General features: G+C 43.9%; 1 long non-coding RNA gene across 5 annotated transcripts in view; it reads right to left on the bottom strand.

Moving 5' to 3' along the window:
* The window catches only part of LOC109500675, a 101,651-nt gene that overhangs the window by 52,442 nt on the left and 28,341 nt on the right, over positions 1-20,868 (bottom strand). Inside the window, exons 4-6 of one of the 5 annotated variants that reach the window (XR_006599236.1) lie at positions 20,659-20,809; positions 20,395-20,575; positions 18,847-19,850 (exon numbers count right to left, since the gene is read on the bottom strand). The exons of 2 other annotated variants lie outside the window; for them this stretch is intronic. This is a non-coding gene — a long non-coding RNA (uncharacterized LOC109500675). Of the gene's footprint in view, positions 1-18,846; positions 19,851-20,394; positions 20,576-20,658; positions 20,823-20,868 lie in introns of those variants that run through there. 2 more of the 5 variants (XR_006599237.1, XR_006599231.1) reach the window with 2 other exon arrangements.

Below are 20,868 nucleotides of genomic sequence, written 5' to 3'. Positions count from 1 at the left end.
GCCAGTGTAGAAAAAGAGAGTTTGAATGTACAATTATGACAGAGATGAGGGTAGCGGATATACAAGGTGCCGTGAGAATGCAGAGTAGGGAAAGAAGCTTAGAATTGAACTAGGATGTAATTCTGCAAGTGGTGTGCGTGTGTGTGTGTGTGTGTGTGTGTGTGCGTGTGTGTGTGAAGGGGTTAGGTAGGGAGACATGGCTGAACTACTAGCTTTAAGAGGAGAGAGGGGAAGAGGAGAGGGGGAGAAAGGGACAGGGAGAGAGAGAAATGAGACATCCTGAGGCCATCTTCCCAGTCATGTTTTTATGCAAAACAAGTATTTTTGTTTTCCCTTCATAAAATGGGAATTGTGTTCCATGAATTGTTATCTGTCTGGCTTTTCTCACAGACAAATAAAAATGGCTTCTAAACATTTTTGCTCAATTCATATATATATACACACACACACACACACACACACATATATGTATGCATATATACACATATATATGTTTATGTATGTATATATCCACATATATATGTATGCGTATATATATATATACATACACATATATATGTATGCATATATATGTATTCACATTCTTTTTTTTTTAATTTTTTTTAACGTTTATTTATTTTTGAGACAGAGAGAGACAGAGCATGAACGGGGGAGGGTCAGAGAGAGGGAGACACAGAATCCGAAACAGGCTCCAGGCCCTGAGCTGTCAGCACAGAGCTTGACGCGGGGCTCGAACTCACGGACCGCGAGATCATGAGCTGAGCCGAAGTCGGCTGCTTAACCGACTGAGCCACCCAGGCGCCCCTGTATTCACATTCTTTTTAATGACCATGGTTTGTGTGCATCAACAGTTTATTTATTCCTCTAAAGATGGTCATCTTTCCTAATGTCTTCGCAAGAATCTTGAAGAAAATGTTTGGAATACATCTGAGATACAGAATTTCTGGATTAATGAGCGTGTACATGTAAATTGTTGATAATGCTGCTTAAATTGCTCTCCCAAAGGCTTTGCAATGAATACTCCAAACAAGAGTGGGTGAGAGTGTCTGTTTCCTTAACAAAAGAATATGATCAATACATTTATTTTCAGTCTAATGGATATGAAATGTTAGCTAATTGTTGATTTAATTTTCATTTCCCTGATTGCTAGTCAAGTGGAATGACTTTTCATATGCTTATAGTCTGTTGGCATTCATTCTTAACTGCCTATCTTTATTCTTTGTCAATTTTTCAATGTTTGGCATGTAGAAGTACTTTTTATATGGTCTGAATATTAATCCTGCCTCTAAGTTGTGTCATGCCCTCCTGATCTGTTGCGTTTTTCCCCAAATTTTACTAGGAAAATGTATGACATTCAGCAAGTTGAAACCATATTGCTTATCTTTCAAACACCCCGATGATGCCTTTGACATAGAGTTCAAATGTATTTCACACATTGGTTAGTGAGTTGTTTTTTTTTTTAACTTCTGGTCTTTGTATCCTGCCTAGAAGACCTAACTCACTCTAAGGTTTAGCAAAGCATTTCTAATCATTTTCATGTAACATCATCATTATCTTACATAAAGAGTTCTCTAGCACCTCTCAGTGATATTTGGATACTGGCAGTGGGGAGCTGGGGTATGTTTAGCTTTATTAGGTCAATGCTGTTGGGACAAATAGCTCTCCATGTGAGGGGAAAACAGCTCACCCTTTGACTAACCATGTGAAATTCCATCTTTCCCATAAGCTGAATTCTTATTTCCCATAAGCTAACATTTGTTTCCTCTGTTTTATTCCAACAACCTATTCATGCATTTCTTCTGTTTTAATTTCTCTACTTCTGTTGTATGTTTTGATATATGTTAGGTCAAGTACATTTCTTAATGTTCTTTCAATCATTCTTTCTTTTTTCCAACAGTATCTCCTCCATATAAACTTTATAGTCAGTATGATAGTTTCTATAAAATATCCTGCTGGAGTTTTGATTTGGAACTCACTGAACTTTTAGAGGAATCATGGAGTGGTGACATCTTCACAACACTGGGCCTTTCCACCCAGGGACACTGTGTATCTTAGTCTTGGCTCTTAATACCTGAGAAAGACACAGTGCTGGTTCTCTAAGGAGAGTATATTGTGTCTGCACCTCAGGTGATTGCCTTGTCCCTGAGTGCTCAGCATCCTTCTGCTGTCTGGAGTAGAGGCAGAGAAACTTCTCCTGGTCTTATAGAGATCATCCCCCCTTCCCATCCCCTGGAAAGAGACAGAAAAGAGCTACTCCACTAGCCTGAAGTCGAGGTGCCATGAGACTTTGCGCAGATGCTTAGACCTCACCCAAGGCAACAGGGGCTACTAAGGACATGGTACTTAAATCTCTCCCTACCCAATAACTTGTGAGGGTGACTACAGCTTCATGGGGTCACCAAGGAGAACATTACCTTGTTGATTCTTACCTTAAATGCACTCCCTTCCCCATTTGCTAACCCATTCTTGCCCTAGCTTGTCTTTATCTCTTTCTTTTTCTTTTTCTTTCTTTTCTTCTTTTCTTTTCTTTTCTTTTCTTTTCTTTTCTTTTCTTTTCTTTTCTTTTCTCTTTCTTTTCGTCTGTCCGTCTGTCCATCCATCCATCCATCCAGTCTGTCCATCCATCCATTCATCCATCCTTCCATCTGTCTGTCTATCTACCTATCTATCTTGAAGGGATACAGAGAATTCGTGAGAACTTCCCCATTTCCCATAATCTGTTCTCTGGCTCCTTCTGAGGTGTTCGTATCATTTCTTTCATCATCCTGCTATCTTCTCAGGTCATCAACTTTGATATATATGTAACACCCTACCTCTGTCCATATCAACCTAATGCTCTAATAGAACTTGTGTGTATGTTACATACATATCAATTTCATGTGTCTAAATTTCAGAAGAATATGGAGAACAATGTAACTAAGAAATGGAGCTTTATACTTTTTCTATAACAAGGCAGCGCTGCCTAGTTGAACACTTTAACAGTACTAGCCATCACTAAGCACCCACAGGTAAAATAAAGAAGACAAAATCACCATAGCCAGAGGGAAAGGAATTCTGGTCTCTTGGGCAACATTCCCTTCCAGATTCTTCAGGTGGTTGGACTGACCCCTGCAAGAGTCTATGCAACGACTCCCAATAAAAGGCCAATTCCATTTAAATGATTGAACAATGAGTATGAATGATCTCCAGACCATCCTAATTGTATTTTAAGAAGTGGGAAACCCGGGGCACCTGCGTGGCTCAGTTGGTTAAGCATCCAACTTTGGCTCAGGTCGTGATCTCAAATTTCATGGGTTCAAGCCCCATATTGGGCTCTGTGCTGACAGCTCAGAGCCTGGAGACTGCTTCAGATTCTGTGTCTCCCTCTCTCTCTGCCCCCTCCGCCACTCACAGTCTATCTGTCTGTCTCTCAAAAATGAACATTAAACAATTAAAAAAAAAAAAAGGAGGTGGGTAATAAAATCACATAAGCCAGGGTAAGGAATCAGACATCACAGATAAAGAGATGGCTTTAGATTGACACCTCCTAAAACTGAGTGGGAGTCAGATTTGGCACAGACTTTAGACTAAGGCAACCTGCAGACCCAGAGAGCCACCTGTCACGCCCACCCTGAGGAGAAACTAGATGAAGCACAATGTACTGGTCAGGAAACAAGGACCCTGGCTCTACCCTTTGCCAGCTGAGTGACTTTGGGCAAGTTACTTAAACTCCCATCGTCTCAGTTTCCTCATCTGCAAAATGGAATTAATATCTGTACTTACGTTATCGAAGTTTTGTGAACATCGAGTAACATAAAAACATGCAGAATGCTTAGAATCATAGCAAGAACTCAGGTTAGCAGTAACCACTCCATAATTAATGCTAGTTATTCTTTTTCCATAACTATCACCTCTAGATGGGTCCTAAGACTTTAGGTGGGCTCCAGGGATGCAATGGGTGCCAACGTGGATGTCCCATGACTGGCTTTTCTGTCAGGGGCTGTACTAGGATCCAGGCAGGTGTGAGGAGCCCATTCAGAGCAAATGAGGCACTCACAGACAGACCACAGCTGCTGACTGGTTAACGGCACATAGAGAACTGAAGAAGTCAGAAACAAATAGAGAGTCTTGGCAGATAGGCCCTGCAAACATCACATCCACAGTGGCTGGCTCCGGATATCAGGGGCCCCGAGATGACGGGGAAAGAGCTCTGAACAATTTCCTAAGGCGGCAGGAGCCTTTGGTTCAGTTGAATTAGGAAATGGCTTATTACAGTGTTGCCAGAAACTTCCACAGGCTGGCTGCCTCCGCCAGGCTACCGCCGCTCTCAAAATCCCCTTGTCACGGTTTCCATACCAATAATGAATTGCTAATTTCTGTGCTCTCTCAGACTGCAGTCCTGCATAATTTTCTCATTCTCTAATTGCTCTTCCCATCCGAACCTGTAGAATAATAGGATGGTTGCCTCTGTGCTACCGGAATTGAAAAGTAAGGCAAGACTCCTCCATTGTAGAATTCACTCCAGTTTGGCCAGATGGTTGGAGGGGGCTGTCTGAAAGTACACTCGGGTAAGTAATGGCCTTCCTTGGGCTCCAGCGGTGTGACATCTGAGCAACAAAGCTGACAGATGCTCTCCAGCTCAGGGAAACTTGGCTGGTCACAAGGGAAGCATGGAGAGACCGTCTGTAGCCATTCAAATCCCAATCTGTGTGTCCCTATGTCACCCCCAGGTATGCTCGTGCTGAGGGTCCCACAGTAAATTGGAAATATATGAAGCAAATCAAGGAGAACGTTTTAATCCCTGTTTAAATAGTATTAACCAATCCCTAAGTCAAATACAGAGCAAGACAATGAGGCAGCTCTGGCATGAATTACTCAAGATAAATATCTTCGAGAAAAACAAAACAAAATCCAAAGTCTATTATCAGGTAACAATTCACTGCTCTGAATTGGAAATGCCTTAGTTTACTGTTTAAAAGCACAAATAATCAAGAATTTAATGTGTAAAGTATCATTACAATCATTTGTTCATCATCCCATACTCACATATTTACTGAAAAGAATGTATTTTTTCAATGTATTTCTGATACTGTTTGACAACATCTATTTGTAAGGGACAAATACACAAACAGATGGAAGGGAGTTTGCTCAGGCATAAAATATATGAATAAGTGAAACCTTCAAGGGATACCCAATCTTTATTTAAACCAAGAGATTTTCTTAACCCCCAACTATATATGCCTAAAATTCGGGTTAGCATTTTATCCCAAATCGACCAATTTCATTTCCAAAGCCATTTGTCGCTCCTTTTGCTAACAAAGGTAAAAGAAAAAGACAAATACTGAGGAAAGGACATGAAAAAAGATGAATTGGACAATCAGCCTCTGAAATTGACATCTCTAGGGTGTAGTGTTGGTTCACAGCTGGAACAGACCATCCAAACACCTTGAAATATCCCCATCTTTTCACCTTGGTACAGGTTCAAGACTATAGGGAAACAGCATTTATCCATTTGGTATTTTAATCACAAGTGATAGCTTCAGATTGCTGAATAATTGAATAGATCCTCCATAACCATCAAAAAATTGGAATTTTTGGAAGGAGGGGCCAACATGGTGGAGAAATCCCTATGTCCCGAGTCTCTCAAAGAAGTGCAGAAGCCAAAGGACTTTGAACACCAGAGCCTGGGAGGAAAAGAGACTGAATCTACTAGGAAGAAAATGGGAAAACTGGAAAAAAGATAGGTGGGTAACTGTGAACTGGGGTTGATTAAAAAAAAGGCCACGTGGGCACGGAGGGGAGGGACCCCCTTCTGCAGAGAGACAAAGGGAAGAGAAAGAGTGGCTAGGGAAGTGCAGGACTGTATCTGGACGGAGAGAGACCTCGGACTGAGACTGAGAGGGATCCAATCTCTAACTGCGGGGCTTTCTTTGGACTGGAGCCGGCTCCCTGTTCATGCACCTGGGGAGGAGGGGAGCCAGCCCTGGGTGCGGTAGGTCGGAGGTTCAGTCCCCAGCTGGAGAAAGTGGTTCCCTCCCTTGAGGGCTGCGCGACAGTACAGAACCTGCCTGCGTCGGCCACCTCCGGGCCCAGTAGCTGGGCCAAGGGCACAGTCTGCAGGAGGAAAAGGCCGCCATCTCCCTGGAGTGCTGTGGGAAAAGGCAAAGGCTGCCTGTGTCCGCCACCCCGGGGGCTGGCGGCGCGGGCAGCAGCTCAGTCTGCAGAAGGTGGTCCTCCCTGAAGTGCTGGGGCACAGACACAGCCAGCCGAGACCACATATTGCTGCACAGAGAGGCACTTCCCCAGGGCCAGAGCGCACAAAGTGGGACTTTGAATCCTAGCCAAGCGCAGGGTCAGGGGAGTGGGGGAGAGAGAAGGACCGCCCCGTCTGCGCCCGCAGCACAGTGAGGACGACTCAAATGGAGTCCACCAGTCCTGCTCCGTGGAGAAGAGACTGGGGGAACACCATTCCCCCCGACCACCACCACCAAGGCAGGGCCTCAGGGATCACTCCAGGGGCCCATAGTGGAGATGGATCCAGATAACACCAAACCACGCCCGTTTGCACTGGGTAACTGCGTATCTACCGTGGGGGCACAGACCCTGTGGACAGCTCCTCCCGACAAGCAATGCAGCATGGCCTGGATTAACTCTAGGTCAGTTCTGGAAATATATCCTCCCCCCAACCCCCATTTGTCCTCCTTATCTCTTCCCTCCCCTAGGCTGGTTACTCTGGTTATTGGTCTAAACAGACATATTTAATCCATTGTCCTGATACATGTTCTACACCTCCTTTGTTACACTCCTTCCTCTCTCTCCGGAATAATCAAGCCATATAGTTTCTCTGTCTGGGTAACTTTATCTTCGTTTCGTTTTCCCCACCTCCTTCTTTATTTTCCTTTCTCTCTCACTGGATTAAGCCTTTCAGCCTCTCTGAATAATCAATGTTTATTTTTTCTCCCCCCCCAACCCCCCATCATTTCTTTCTTTGTATGTGCTCTTCCATCAGCACCACCTCCACCCTCTTCTTTACTTGTCGTCAGTGTTTTGGGGTGTTTTTTTTGTTTATTTTTTAGTCTTTAGTTTTTTGTTTTTGTTTAAATGTTTGTGTTATTTGTTTGTGTGTTTGTGTGTTTTTGTCTCCTGTTTGTCTGTTTTCTTTTACAGGGCTACTCCAAGGAACAAATCAAACCATACCTGGTGGAGGGTCCAAAATATCACTACGAGTAGGGTAATAAAATAACAAAAGTCCCAACAATAGAGAGCAAGTAACAATCCCCAAAAAACACCTCCCAAAGGGCCAGGCCCTGGACAGTGTATGACCCTCCTTTAATACAGCAGTGCTCACAGGTGCAGAGCACACAACAAGCTTTTAAAACACATAAGGGACAGAAAACTAAGCAAAATGACAAAACAGAAGAATTCTGCTCAAAAGAAATCCCAGGAAGCAGCGACAGCTAACAAATTCATCAAAACCGATTTAAGCAATATAACGGAACAAGAATTTAGAATAATAGTCACAAAGTTAATTTCTGGGCTTGAAAAAAGCATAGAGGACAGCAGAGAATCTATTGCTACAGAGATCAAGGGACTAAAAATAGTCATGATGAATTAAAAAATGCTATAAATGAGATGCAAAATAAAATGGAGACAGCCACAGCACAGATTTGAAGAGGCAGAGGGGAGAATAGGTCAATTAGAAGATAAAATTATGGAAAACAGGAAGCTGAGAAAAAGAGAGATAAAAAATCCAGGAGTATGAGGGGAGAATTAGAGAACTAAGTGATGCAATCAAACGCAACAATATCCATATAATAGGAATTCCAGAAGAGGAAGAGAGAAAGGGGCTGAAGGTGTACTTGAACAAATCATAGCTGAGAACTTCCCCTATCTGGGGAAGGAAACAGGCATTGAAATCCAAGAGGCACAGAGAACTCCCTTCAGATGTAACTTGAATCGATCTTCTGCATGACATATCACAGTGAAACTGGCAAAATACAAGGATAAAGAGAAAATTCTGAAAGCAGCTAGGGATAAACGGCCCTTAAAATACAGAAGGGTAGTAGCAGACCTATCTACTGAAACTTGGCAGGCCAGAAAGCAATGGCAGGAAATCTTCACTGTGATGAACAGAAAAAATATGCAGCCGAGAATCCTTTATCCAGCAAGGCTGTCATTCAGAATAGAAGGAGAGATAAAGGTCTTCCCAAACAAACAAAAACTGAAGGAATTCATCACCACTAAACCAGCCCTACAAGAAATCCTTACGGGGATTCTTTGAGTGAAATGTTCCAAGGACCACAAAGCACCAGAGACATCACTACAAGCATGAAACCTACAGACATCACCATGACTCTAAACCCATAACTTTCAATAATAACACTGAATGTAAATGGACTCAATGCTGTAACCAAAAGACATAGGGTATCAGAATGGATAAAAAAAAACAAGACCCATCTATTTTCTCTCTACAAGAGACTCATTTTAGACCTGAGGACACCTTCAGACTGAAAGTGAGGGGATGGAGAACTAAATATCATGCTACTGGAAGCCAAAAGAAAAGCTGGAGTAACCATACTTATATCAGACAAACCAGACTTTAAATTAAAGGCTGTAGCAAGAGATGAAGAAGGGCATTATATAATAATTACAGGATCTATCCATCAGGAAGAGCTAACAATTATAAACGTCTATGCACCGAATTTGGAGGCCCCAAATATTTAAAACAATTAATCACAAGCACAAGCAACCTTATTGATAAGAATGTAGTAATTGCAGGGGATTTTAATACTCCACTTACAACAATAGATAGATCATCTAGACAGAGAATCACTCAAGAAATAAGGGCACTGAATGATACAGTGGATCAGATGGACTTGACAGATATATTTAGAATTGTGCATCCCAGAGCAATGGAATATACTTTCTTCTTGAGTGCACATGAAACATTCTCCAAGACAGATCACATACTGGGTCACAAAACATCCCTTAATAATTACAAAAGAATGAGATCATACCATTCACACTTACAGATCACAATGCTATGAAGCTTGAAATCAACCACAGGAAAAAGTCTGGAAAACCTCCAAAAGCATGGAGGTTAAAGAACACCCTACTAAAGAATGAATGGGTCACCCAGGCAATTAGAGAAGAAATTAAAAAATATATATGGAAACAAATGAAAATGAAAATACAACAATCCAAATGCTTTGGGAAGCAGCTAAGGCAGTCCTGAGAGGAAAATACATTGCAATCCAGGCCCATCTCAAGAAACAAGAAAAATCCCAAATACAAAATCTAACAGCACACTTAAAGGAACTAGAAGCAGAACAGTAAAGGCACCCCAAACCCAGCAGAAAAAGAGAAATAATAAAGATCAGAGCAGAAATAAACAATATAGAATCTAAAAAAAAACAGTAGAGAAGATGAATGAAACCATGAGTTGGTTTTTTCGAAAAACAAACAAAATTGATAAACCTCTAGCCAGGCCTCTCAAAAAGAAAAGGGAGATGACCCAAATAGATAAAATCATGAATGAAAATGGAATTATTATGACCAATCCCTCAGAAATACAAGCAATTATCAGGGAGTACTACGAAAAATTATATGCCAACAAACTGGACAACCTGGAAGTAATGGACAAATTCCTAAGCACCCACACACTTCCAAAACTCAAACAGGAAGAAATAGAAAATTTGGACAGACCCATAACCAGTGAAGAAATTGAATCAGTTATTGAAAATCTCCCAACAAATAAGAGTCCAGGACCAGATGGCTTCCCAGGGGAATTTGACCAGACATTTAAAGCAGAGATAATACCCATCCTTCTCAAGCTGTTCCAAAAAATAGAAAGGGAAGGAAAACTTCCAGACTCATTCTATGAAGCCAGCATTACTTTGATTCCCAAAACAGACAGAGACCCAGCAAAAAAAATAACTAAGCCAATATCCCTGATGAATATGGATGCAAAAATTCTCAACAAGATACTAGCAAATTGAATTCAACAGCATATAAAAAGAATTATTCACCATGATCAAGTGGGATTCATTCCTGGGCTGCAGGGCTGGTTCAACATTCGCAAATCAATCAATGTGATACATCACATTAACAAAAGAAAAGATAAGAACCATATGATCCTGTCAATCGATGCAGAAAAAGCATTTGACAAAATTCAGCATCCTTTCTTAATAAAAAGCCTGGAGAAAGTCAGGATAGAAGGAACATAAACATCATAAAAGCCATTTGTGAAAAGCCCACAGTTAATATTATCCTCAATGGGGAAAACTGAGAGCTTTCCCCCCGGGATCAGGAACACGACAGGGATGTCCACTCTCACCGCTGTTGTTTAACATAGTGTTGGAAGTTCTAGCCTCAGCAGTCAGACAACAAAAGGAAATCAAAGGCATCAAAATTGGGGAAGATGAAGTTAAGCTTTCACTTTTTGCAGATGACATGATACTCTACATGGAAAACCTGAAAGACTCCACCAAAAGTCTGCTAGAACTGATACATGAATTCAGCAAAGTCGTGGGATACAAAATTCATGTACAGAAATCAGTTGCATTTTTATACACCAATAATGAAGCAACAGAAAGACAAATAAAGAAACTGATCCCATTCACAATTGCACCAAGAATCATAAAATACCTAGGAATAAACCTAACCAAAGATGTAAAAGATCTATATGCTGAAAACTATAGAAAGCTTATGAAGGAAATTGAAAAAGATACAAAGAAATGGAAAAACACTCCATGCTCCTGGATTGGAATAATAAAAGTGTTAAAATGTCACTACTACCCAAAGCTTTCTACACATTCAATGCAATCCTAATCAAAATTGCACCAGCATTTTTCCCGAAGCTAGAACAAGCAATCCTAAAATTTGTATGGAACCACAAAAGACCCCGAATAGCCAAAGTAATATTGAAGAAGAAGACCAAAGCGGGAGGCATCACAATCCCAGACTTTAGCCTCTACTACAAAGCTGTAAGCATCAAGGAAGCATGGTATTGGCACAAAAACAGTCACATAGACCAGTGGAATAGAATAGAGACTCCAGAATTGGGCCCACAAAAGTACGGCCAACTAATCTTTGACAAAGCAGGAAAGAATATCCAATGGAAAAAAACACAGTCTCTTTAACAAATGGTGCTGGGAGAACTGGACAGCAACACGCAGAAGAATGAAACTAGACCACTTTCTTACACAATTCACAAAAATAAACTCAAAATGGATAAAGCACCTGAATGTGAGACAGGAAACCATCAAAACCCTAGAGGAGAAAGCAGGAAAAAACCTCTCTGACCTCAGCCCCAGCATTTTCTGGCTCCACACATCTCCAAAGGCAAGGGAATTAAAAGCAAAAATGAACTACTGGGACCTCATGAAGATAAAAAGCTTCTGCACTGCAAAGGAAACAATCAACAATACTAAAAAGCAACCTACAGAATGGGAAAAGATACTTGCAAATGACATATCGGACAAAGAGCTAGTACCCAAAATCTATAAAGAGCTCACCAAACTCCACACCTGAAAAACAAATAATCCAGTGAAGAAATGGGCAGAAGATATGAATAGATACTTCTCTAAAGAAGACATCCAGATGGCCAATAGGCACAGGAAAAGATGCTCAACGTCACTCTTTATCGGGGAAATACAAATCAAAACCACACTGAGATATCACTTCACGCCGGTCAGAGTGGCTAAAATGAACAAATCAGGAGACTATAGATGCTGGGGAGGATGTGGAGACACGGGAACCCTCTTGCACTGTTGGTGGGAATGCAAACTGGTGCAGCCACTCTGGAAAACAGTGTGGAGGTTCCTCAAAAAATTAAAAATACATGTACCCTATGACCCAGCAATAGCATGGCTAAGAATTTACCCAAGGGATACAGGAGTGCTGATGCATAGGGGCAATTGTACCCCAATGTTTATAGCAGCACTCTCAAAAATTGCCAAATTATGGAAAGAGCCTAAATGTCCATCCACTGACAAGTGGATAAAGAAGATGTGGTTCATATATACAATGGAATACTATGTGGCAATGAGAAAGAATGAAATCTGGCCATTTATAGCAACACGGATGGAACTGGAGAGTGTTATGCTAAGTGAAATAAGTCAGGCAGAAAAAGACATATACCATATGTTTTCACTCATATGTGGATCCTGAGAAACTTAACAGAAGACCATGGTGGGAGGGAAAGGGGGGAAAAAGTTACAGAGAGGGAAGGAGGCAAACCATAAGAGACTCTTAAATACTGAGAACAAACTGAGGGTTGATGGGGGGTGGGAAGGGGGGGAAAGTGGGTGATGGGTATTGAGGAGGGCACCTGTTGTGATGATCACTGGGTTTTGTATGGAAACCAATTTGACAATAAAGTGTATTAAAAAAATTGGGATTTTTGATCTTATTTTCCCAACATGTAAAATTTCCTTCTCATTACGGTTTTATTCATAATCACTTAGCTTCTCTGATAACAGATTTCTGGTTTGGTTTTGTTTTTCATAGAAATGCCCATTGTCTTCCTACAATTCGTACCACAGCCATTTTACTTTCTCTCTCTATGCCTGGTGATAAATTAACCAATAATATTTAAACTGTTATCAATGCCCCCCCCCCCGATCTCCTTTCTAATTTCCCCATGTATCTTTACCTTAGATTTTTCTATTGTTTTCTGACAACAAAGAATTCTTTTCAAAATTACTGGACACTAAACTGAATTTTTTTAAATACTACAAGATAGTTAGTAATATTTCAATGTATCACTCATTAACCCAAGGTAGAAAGACATCTATTAAGACACTATGTCTTTTTTATCCTATGGAAGTGTGCGTGGGAAGTAAGAAGGTATTTTATTTAGCACCTTATTGGCTTGGTTTACTCTTGTGTATTTATTTTTATTCTATTTACTTGAACTAAAAAAAAAAAACAAAAAAAACCAAGAAAAATAACCACACAGTTTACCCATGTCTGTCACCTTCTAACTCCTGCTTCTGGCAACCAGCAGCAGGTCCATGTCTGTGAGATTGGGTATGGATGGATGGATTTTAACATTCCATGTAGAAGAGAGATCACAGTGTTATCTTATTTGAGGGCTTACTCTAAATAGCACATGGCTATAAACTCAGTGATGGTGGGGAGGAGAGCATGAGATTTCTCTGCTTTTATTCACGGATGTATCCTGGCACAGGGCAAGTGATCGATACCCCCTTTTGAGCTGTGAATACATAAATGAACGAATGAAGGCGTGCTAAGTACTTCCCATGGATTATCTATATCCCTGAATCTTATAAGAATCCTACAAGGCACTAGGATCATCCTCATTTTACATGAGGAAACCGAGGCTCAGCAAAATTAACTTAATCCACAGTATTGCAGCCAGCAAATGGCGCCGGGGGCCCTCAAACCAAGTTGCCTGATTCCACAACCCAAGCTCTGAGCCACTCTTTGCAGTCAAACCCCTATGCTCTGAACCACTGTCCACACGGAGTCTATCTTTTCCTCACACCTGTGCTGACCTGTTGCATAGGATGTCTCAGACTAAACAAGGGACTGCTTATGTGTAAAACTGGAACCACAGTGACCCGTGTTCTACCAGCTCTTCTGTCAGCAGATGGCCCCTTCCACCTGTCCCTGGGCTGATGCCTTGGGGGCCCGCTCACAGGGGCTGGTATCTGAGCTCATAGAGCCTTCCATGCCTCTTACCACGGCTTCCACCATGGCTTCAGAGGACCCTGTGCCCTCACCCGTTGACTTCTCCATGGCAGGGGACCTGCCCTTCCTCTTACTACCTGCAGTGCTATGTGAGCCAGGCTATAACTTTGAAATTTTACCGAAGTTTCAGGAATGATGAGAGAGGAATAGCATCCGATCACTGAACAGGCAAGCGCCGTCTTTGGGTCTCTCATCCTGCTGCCTCTTTTACTCCTAACTGAGCAGCTTCCTTTTGGCTGGGTGAGCTCCCCTCCCCTTCCCCCACCCCTAAATCAGGACCCCTCCATGGCTCAGAGTCAGGGTCAGATAGACGCTGCAAGGAGGGAATGATTTGCCTTCCCTGTCTACAGTCTGCTTTCCAAGTCATGTCTTGCCCTAGATGATGAACAGTGGATGTTTTCAATCCTTTCAGGAGGAACTTCATCACCAGTCTGACCCTAAGGGCCTAAGTTGGAAGCCCTACAAGAGACCAGCATCAACACATTCTAGAGTTTGGGTTATTTAGTCTCAAGAACAATCTGTGAGATCCATCTCTCAGGTGAGACACAAATGGTCTAGTTCAGGCAGGGCCACAGACACAGGTCAATGCCTTTTCTAGTCCCCTCAGCTCGAATCTCCTCATGGTCTACAAAAGTCTCTCAGAGCTGCTATAAGTTCCTTGAGGGCAGAGTGCTCCTGTCTCCCCTGCACCTTGCTCTGCTTCTAGCACAGAGTTCTCTGCAGATGGTGGTCGTGGGAGCCGAATGCCAATCCTCTCCCTCCTTCCTCTGACGCACTCTCACCTCTGAGCCCTGGACAAATAATAGCTTTCTGCCATAGAATATCTGTGGATTCAGCAGCCTGGAGCTAGAAAATCAACCTGAACATTTTAAGTGCTGCAAAGAAAAAGTCTTTTCTTCATGTTGCCCTGGGGTAGGTACTAGGCATACCCTGGGGTTCTGGACATGAGGGACAGGACAAGATGTGGAAAAGACAGGGTTGAGAGAGCTCAGTTGTAATGTTCTTTACCTGGTCTGTGTTGACAAGACAAATAAAGGCTCTCAGACAGTATTACCCAAAGATGTGACAGAAGCATATTCAGAAGCAGACAGGTCCAGGCTGAAACTCTTGAGTTTTCTGCCAGTTAGTTCATTTGAGGATGCCCAGGGACCTACTCTCACTGTGCAAAGGGAAGAGAACAGTGCGGTCAACATCCCTGCACTGCATGTAAATTCCTTAATCCATGTGGCATCTGTAGACACCAGGCAAAAAGTAAATCACAAGGGAGGACGGTCAAGGAGTTTGCCCTTGGCAAGAAAATGGTTGTTTAGAACATTAACTATGGAGTACAAGTGCCCCTATGCATCAGCACTCCTGTATCCCTTGGGTAAGTTCCTAGCAGTGCTATTGCTGGGTCTAGGGTAGATCTATTTTTATTTTTTGGGGGGAGGAAGGTATGGAGAGGGAGGGAGGCAAACCGTAAGAGACTCTTAAATACTGAGAACAAACTGAGGGTTGATGGGGGTGAGGGAGAGGGCAAAGTGGGTGATGGCGTTGAGGGGGGCACCTGTTGGGATGAGCACTGGGTGTTGCATGGGAACCAATTTGACAATAAATTATATTTAATATAAAAAAAGAATATTAACTATGGAGATGTAGCCAACTTGAGAATCTTCTAGATATATTTAGTTTTATGAGCCTCCACTGACTCAAGAATCATAGGAGGGTATTATGGTTTAAACTGCATCCCTCTCCCACAGATTTGTATGTTGAAGAGCTACTCTTAGTACCTGAGCCTGTGACCGTATCTAGAGATATGGTCTTGACGGAGGTAGACGAGGTTATTAGGGTAAGCTGTAGTCCAATATGACCGATGTCCTCCGAAAAAGACACACATACAGAGAAGACAATGTGAAGAGATATATAGGGAGGCAATGGCCATCTACAGGCCAAAGGGAGAGGCCTGGGATAGATCCTTCCCTTACAGCCCTCAGAAAGAACCTGCAGACACAATGATTTGGAACCCCTGGCTCCAGATCTGTAAGACCATACGTTTGTGTTGTTTGAGCCAGCCGGTCTGTAACACCTTGTCATGGCAGTCCTAGCGATCTAACACAAAGGGCACCAGGGCATGGACGGTCTGTATCATTACCTGCTGCTAACACTGCTGGTGCTTAGATGTCCACTTTAAGGGCTGCGACTTTCTTTTTTATTTTTAATTTATTGTTTTAAGTGTGTATTTATTTTTGAGAGACAGAGAACGCGAGCAGGGGAGGGGCAGAGGGAGGGGGGTACAGAGGATCTGAAGCAGACTCTGTGCTGACAGCAGCGAGCCCGATGTGGGGCTCACAATCACGACCTGTGAGATCATGACCTGAGCCGAAGTCCGACGCTCAAGTGACTGAGCCACCCAGGTGCCCCAAGGGCTGTGACTTTCCTTATCACATCACCAGTTAGGGACGTCTCCTGGATCCTAGGGCATGAGGATTGTTTACATCTAGGACACAACTGGAAAAGGCCAATAAACCATACACATGCACAGTTCATAACTAATCACATCAGAGACAGTCTTTTCCAGATCTTTCACCCCATCTCTAACGAAAACTCAACACTAACATAACTGTTTGGATTGGCCACTCAATTTGGGTGCTGCCTTTGCCAGTAAATGTCATTCTTCATGAGGTTCCTGCAGTCCGAGCCAACCAGACAGTTGAGACAACGTGCTGGCTGAGAGTATGGTTGTGGTCACCTGGGTTGAATATGGGTGAAGGGCATGTTGCTGGTTCAAGGCTACGGTCCACGCTGGCCTCTGACCCTCCCGGAATGTCAGCTCTAGGAGAATGCCCACCATGGCACTTGTTTTTGTGAATAGCATGAAAGTAGAATTAGGAAAAGGGGTGACCAGACGTGTTTGCTGACACAGGGAAGGATGCCTTGGACAGAATGAAGCTGCAAAAGCAAGAGACAGTACTGATAGGATTAAGGGTACGCAAGGAAAGATTGGCCTTCTAAGGATATTTGCCATTTATTGAGGCTTCCAATGTGATAGACCTCATCCTATGGGCTTTATACCCACCACAACAGCCTCATAAAAGCCCCGTAAAATATATATTATTTTGCAGATGTGAAAACTGGAATACACATGGGTTAAATGGTTTGCCTAAGAACATAGAGCAGGTAAGCGAGATTAACCCATAAATGTCTGTTCATTATACTATACTACTTCCCTTGGAATAAAAAACACTCTGTTCCTTTTTCCGGAGATTGTAAGAAAGAAAGTAGGACAAGATGGGGAGTGTCTTGAACAATGTTATCTTTGCTCCTCCAGACCTATCCCCATCTCCCTTCATCACCCCCGTGCTGTGGCCAGGAGTGTGGCCTCTGTGTATTGTTTCAATGGGCATCTTTGCCCGGTGGCTTCTGGCTGAGGTAAGCCAGTGGCAGTCAACTGCAGGAGGTCAGAAGACAGGAGAAGAGTGACAGTGGGGGTGTACTTCCTTGCCATTTCTCACTACTGGGGGCCCCCAGGTTGGCTTTGTCCTAGACCATAGGCCAGAGTTCCCATCAGGTGGCCTCTTTCCTAGAGTCCCCACTCTGGGCTCCAGTTAACATTCCCTTCTGTGCCCAGTCCCGGAGGACTGCACCACCCATTGATTTTTCTTTAAACCCTGACCATCCCTCTATCAAATAAAAATCCCTTTATCAAATTTTCCTTACAATATCCAGCCTATGTATGTATGTGTGCCATTTTCCCCTGCTGGGACCCTGATTGGTACAGCAACACAGCAAGCTTTAGACACAAAAGAGGAAATGTTGTTAGTGAAGTGGGCATCCCTGAGAGAGGAGGCTGAAGGGGCAGCAGGATCCCTGGCAAGGAGAGAACATGGGGACAGGTCCTGTGGGAAGAGGGTCAGTTACACCAGAATGGGGGTCATGCTGAATGGTGTTACGGACCCTTTCCAGGCAACGTGGCAAGGATTTGAAGCTGAACTAATCTTTCCGACATCTGGGCACGGAAAGACTGAGAAAAGAAATAGAACACCATGTGCCAAGAGTCTGGCATGAGTAAGAGGAAAAAGATGAGGTCCTGGAAGCCAAGCCCCCCTCTTCCCCCCCCCCCCCCCCAGTCTAGCAGAGGACACAGGTGTGAGAGGAAACACCAGCAGCCCAGCAAGTCGAGCTTTTCAAACAGAGCTCTGCCCACAACCCAGCAGGTGCCTGAAAGGCATGCAGCCTGGTGGGTCCTCTAGTCTTGGGCGCCTTCTCTCCTGCTTGTGGGTCTCTCATAACCACGTCTGCACAGACGGCCTGGGAAGAGACTCTGGACCCTGTGCCTCAGTCACTCAGACCCTGAGGTTCTGAATGGTGTGAGGAGAGGCACATGTGTGCCAAGTTTTAGTGGAGTCTCCACTGGGCATTGATGGTGACTTTGGGGTACTGTTAGATATTGTTTTTGCTAAGCACTTGGGATCTCATTAATCCTGCCCTGACAATCAACATTTATCTCTCTGAGATCCCAGAGGGATAGATAAATATGGGGAAATGCCTGGCAAGAATAAAATGCAGCAAATATAACAAAACAATGTATTATTAGCCGTGGTTTTGCCTCCAACTCCAAAATAGAGAACTCTAGCAAGCTGGTAACCTTTTTCCTCAGCTAGTTAGGCCTAAAGAACGGTAGGCCAAAAGTTGATCCAATACAAACCCATCACCAAGAGGAATGTAATTAGAGATAAGTTATAAGAGAAGAAAGGGTTCTGGGTCCCAGTACTTAGTGCTGAGTTATCCTGGATCTCAGCTGAGGGAGATGTCCCAGGCCAGCTGCTAACAAGAAAAACAGGAGCAACTGGAAGGAAACAGATACTGTCTGATCAGCTGGAGGAAGGGGACCCGTGTCTGCTTGCCCCCCCCCACCCCCACCCCAGGAAGGGAAACAGCTAAAAACAGAATGGCACAGGGGCGCCTGGATGGCGCAATCGGTTAAGCGTCCGACTTCAGCCAGGTCACGATCTCGCAGTCCGTGAGTTCGAGCCCCGCGTCAGGCTCTGGGCTGATGGCTCGGAGCCTGGAGCCTGTTTCCGATTCTGTGTCTCCCTCTCTCTCTGCCCCTCCCCCGTTCATGCTCTGTCTCTCTCTGTCCCAAAAATAAATAAAAAACGTTGAAAAAAAAATTAAAAAAAAAAAAACAGAATGGCACCTGTGTACCAACTATTTAATTCACAGAATCTACAATAGAATCTACATTAGTATTCTTCCTCCTTGGTAAGACCCAAGAGGAGGCTGAGGAAGAGGGAAGAAGGGGGTTGGAGAGGTTCCCCTCACAAAGGCTCATGCCCTTCCTCTGCCCTGTGACCACCCGACCCTCCTGCAGATAGCAACTAGACTGAACAAAATACCAAGACACCATAGTCCACAAGCATGTGAGACTAGAGAGTATGCAAAAGTCAGGCAGCTTCTGGAGGGGACGTGATGCTCAGACCAAAGCGATGAGACTGTGAGGGTGAGATTTTTACGGGGTTTTGGGCCCAAGGGCAGGCTGAAATCTGCAGTCTGCGGAGTGGCCCAAACTCCAGGAGAGACCCAATAACCTTCCTGGTGTGAAAAACAAGAGGACTGAGTCTGGGGCAACCATAGCTGCTGGAAGGTGAGGGGGAACCCATGAAAGAGAGAGCCAGAGGGGAGAACCCCAAATTCAGCGTGTAAACTCTGCCAGAGTGTCTGGCCGAGCCCTGAACGCTGCACACACACACACACACACACACACACACACACACACACACACACACACACACGACAGACTCCAGAAATGCCGTAAGCTGCCCAAGAGACAGGGCTTGCCGTGTGAGCCCAACCAGGTGCACTGTCTGCTGGGAAAACAAAAAACAACAAACCTCTCCTTAGGACATAACATAATCCTGAGTCTCCTAAACGTGACATTCACGAGGCCCAAGACGCAGTTCAAAACTACTCCTTATGTGAACAGCTTGAGGCCCACACCTACTTCTCCAGGTCAGATGGTGAGGAGCAGTTCTCCAAGTGAAGGTCCTTGGAACCCTGTCAGGGTCCATGAGGCCAGAACTATTTTTATAAGGATGTTATTTGTCTTCTTATTTCTCAGTGTCTTACGCATGTACGAAGGAGTTTTTCAGAAGCTATATGACATGCGATGTCAAGACCTATTGAATGTAAAAGTAGACATGAGAATCCAGCTTTTATTAAAGCCAAATGTTGAAGAGGTTTGCAAAATATGTGAGACAGTATCACATTTTTTACTAACTTCTTTCTAATTTTGAAAATTCAGATATTTTTTGTTACAACTACGGGATTTTGTTATTTTAACTTTTTATGGTTCGCTTATTTTTGTGAGAGTTAGGAGTGTATGAGCAGGGGAGGGGCAGAGAGAGAGGGAGACACAGAATCCAAAGCAGGCTCCAGGCTCTGAGCTGTCAGCACAGAGCCAGACGTGGGGATCGAACTCAAGAACAGCAAGATCACCGACCTGAGCTGAAGTTGGAGGCTTAACGAGGGAGCCACGCAGACATTCTGGGCTTTTGTTATTTTAAACAAACTGATAAACGAAAATCTAAATCTCTTAGTTCTGAACCAAGGCATCGATAACACATCCCTGCCACCACCAGCACTGCCTGCTCCAGGGCTCACAGCTGAACCCCTCCTCAGGGACTCCCCTGGGCAGAGGAAGCCGCCTGTCCAACGTCGTACCTTCTGTCCAAGGGCAGCCCGTATCTGACAACGGGGCGGTCTGACATACAGAGGCCGGAAGCGCCCTCCAACTGCGGGAGCTCCTCGTGGGGTCAGCTGGGGCCCACACTGCATCTAACATCCAAGCTCACCTTTGCCCTCTGCCCAATCCTCTTGGCCTTCCAGCTCCTAGGAAGCCTCCCTGAAAAACAGAGATCTCCATTTCAGAGTCCCCCCGACATGCCGGGGCCAACTGAACCTACCACTAACGGGACAAGGACTAACCTGGTCTGGAGCCTCCATGGGCTCTGTCTCTGATGGCAGAGTGGCAGTTCTTCTGACGGCCAGACCTCCTTTCCTTTAGGGCACGCCTGAACAAGCCTGAGGCTCCAGCCTCTAGTCCTGGGCATGTGGATGGTCCGTGGTGTGCCGAGTCCTATAGGGAGGGTCTGGGGCAATGATCGGAGTGAATCATCCTAACTGGGTCTGGCCCAC

Source organism: Felis catus, chromosome A1 (genome assembly GCF_018350175.1).
Source record: "Felis catus isolate Fca126 chromosome A1, F.catus_Fca126_mat1.0, whole genome shotgun sequence".
Taxonomy (NCBI): domain Eukaryota; kingdom Metazoa; phylum Chordata; class Mammalia; order Carnivora; family Felidae; genus Felis; species Felis catus.
The sequence above is the reverse complement of the archived record's forward strand: the minus strand, read 5'-3'. Positions and strand labels throughout refer to the sequence as shown.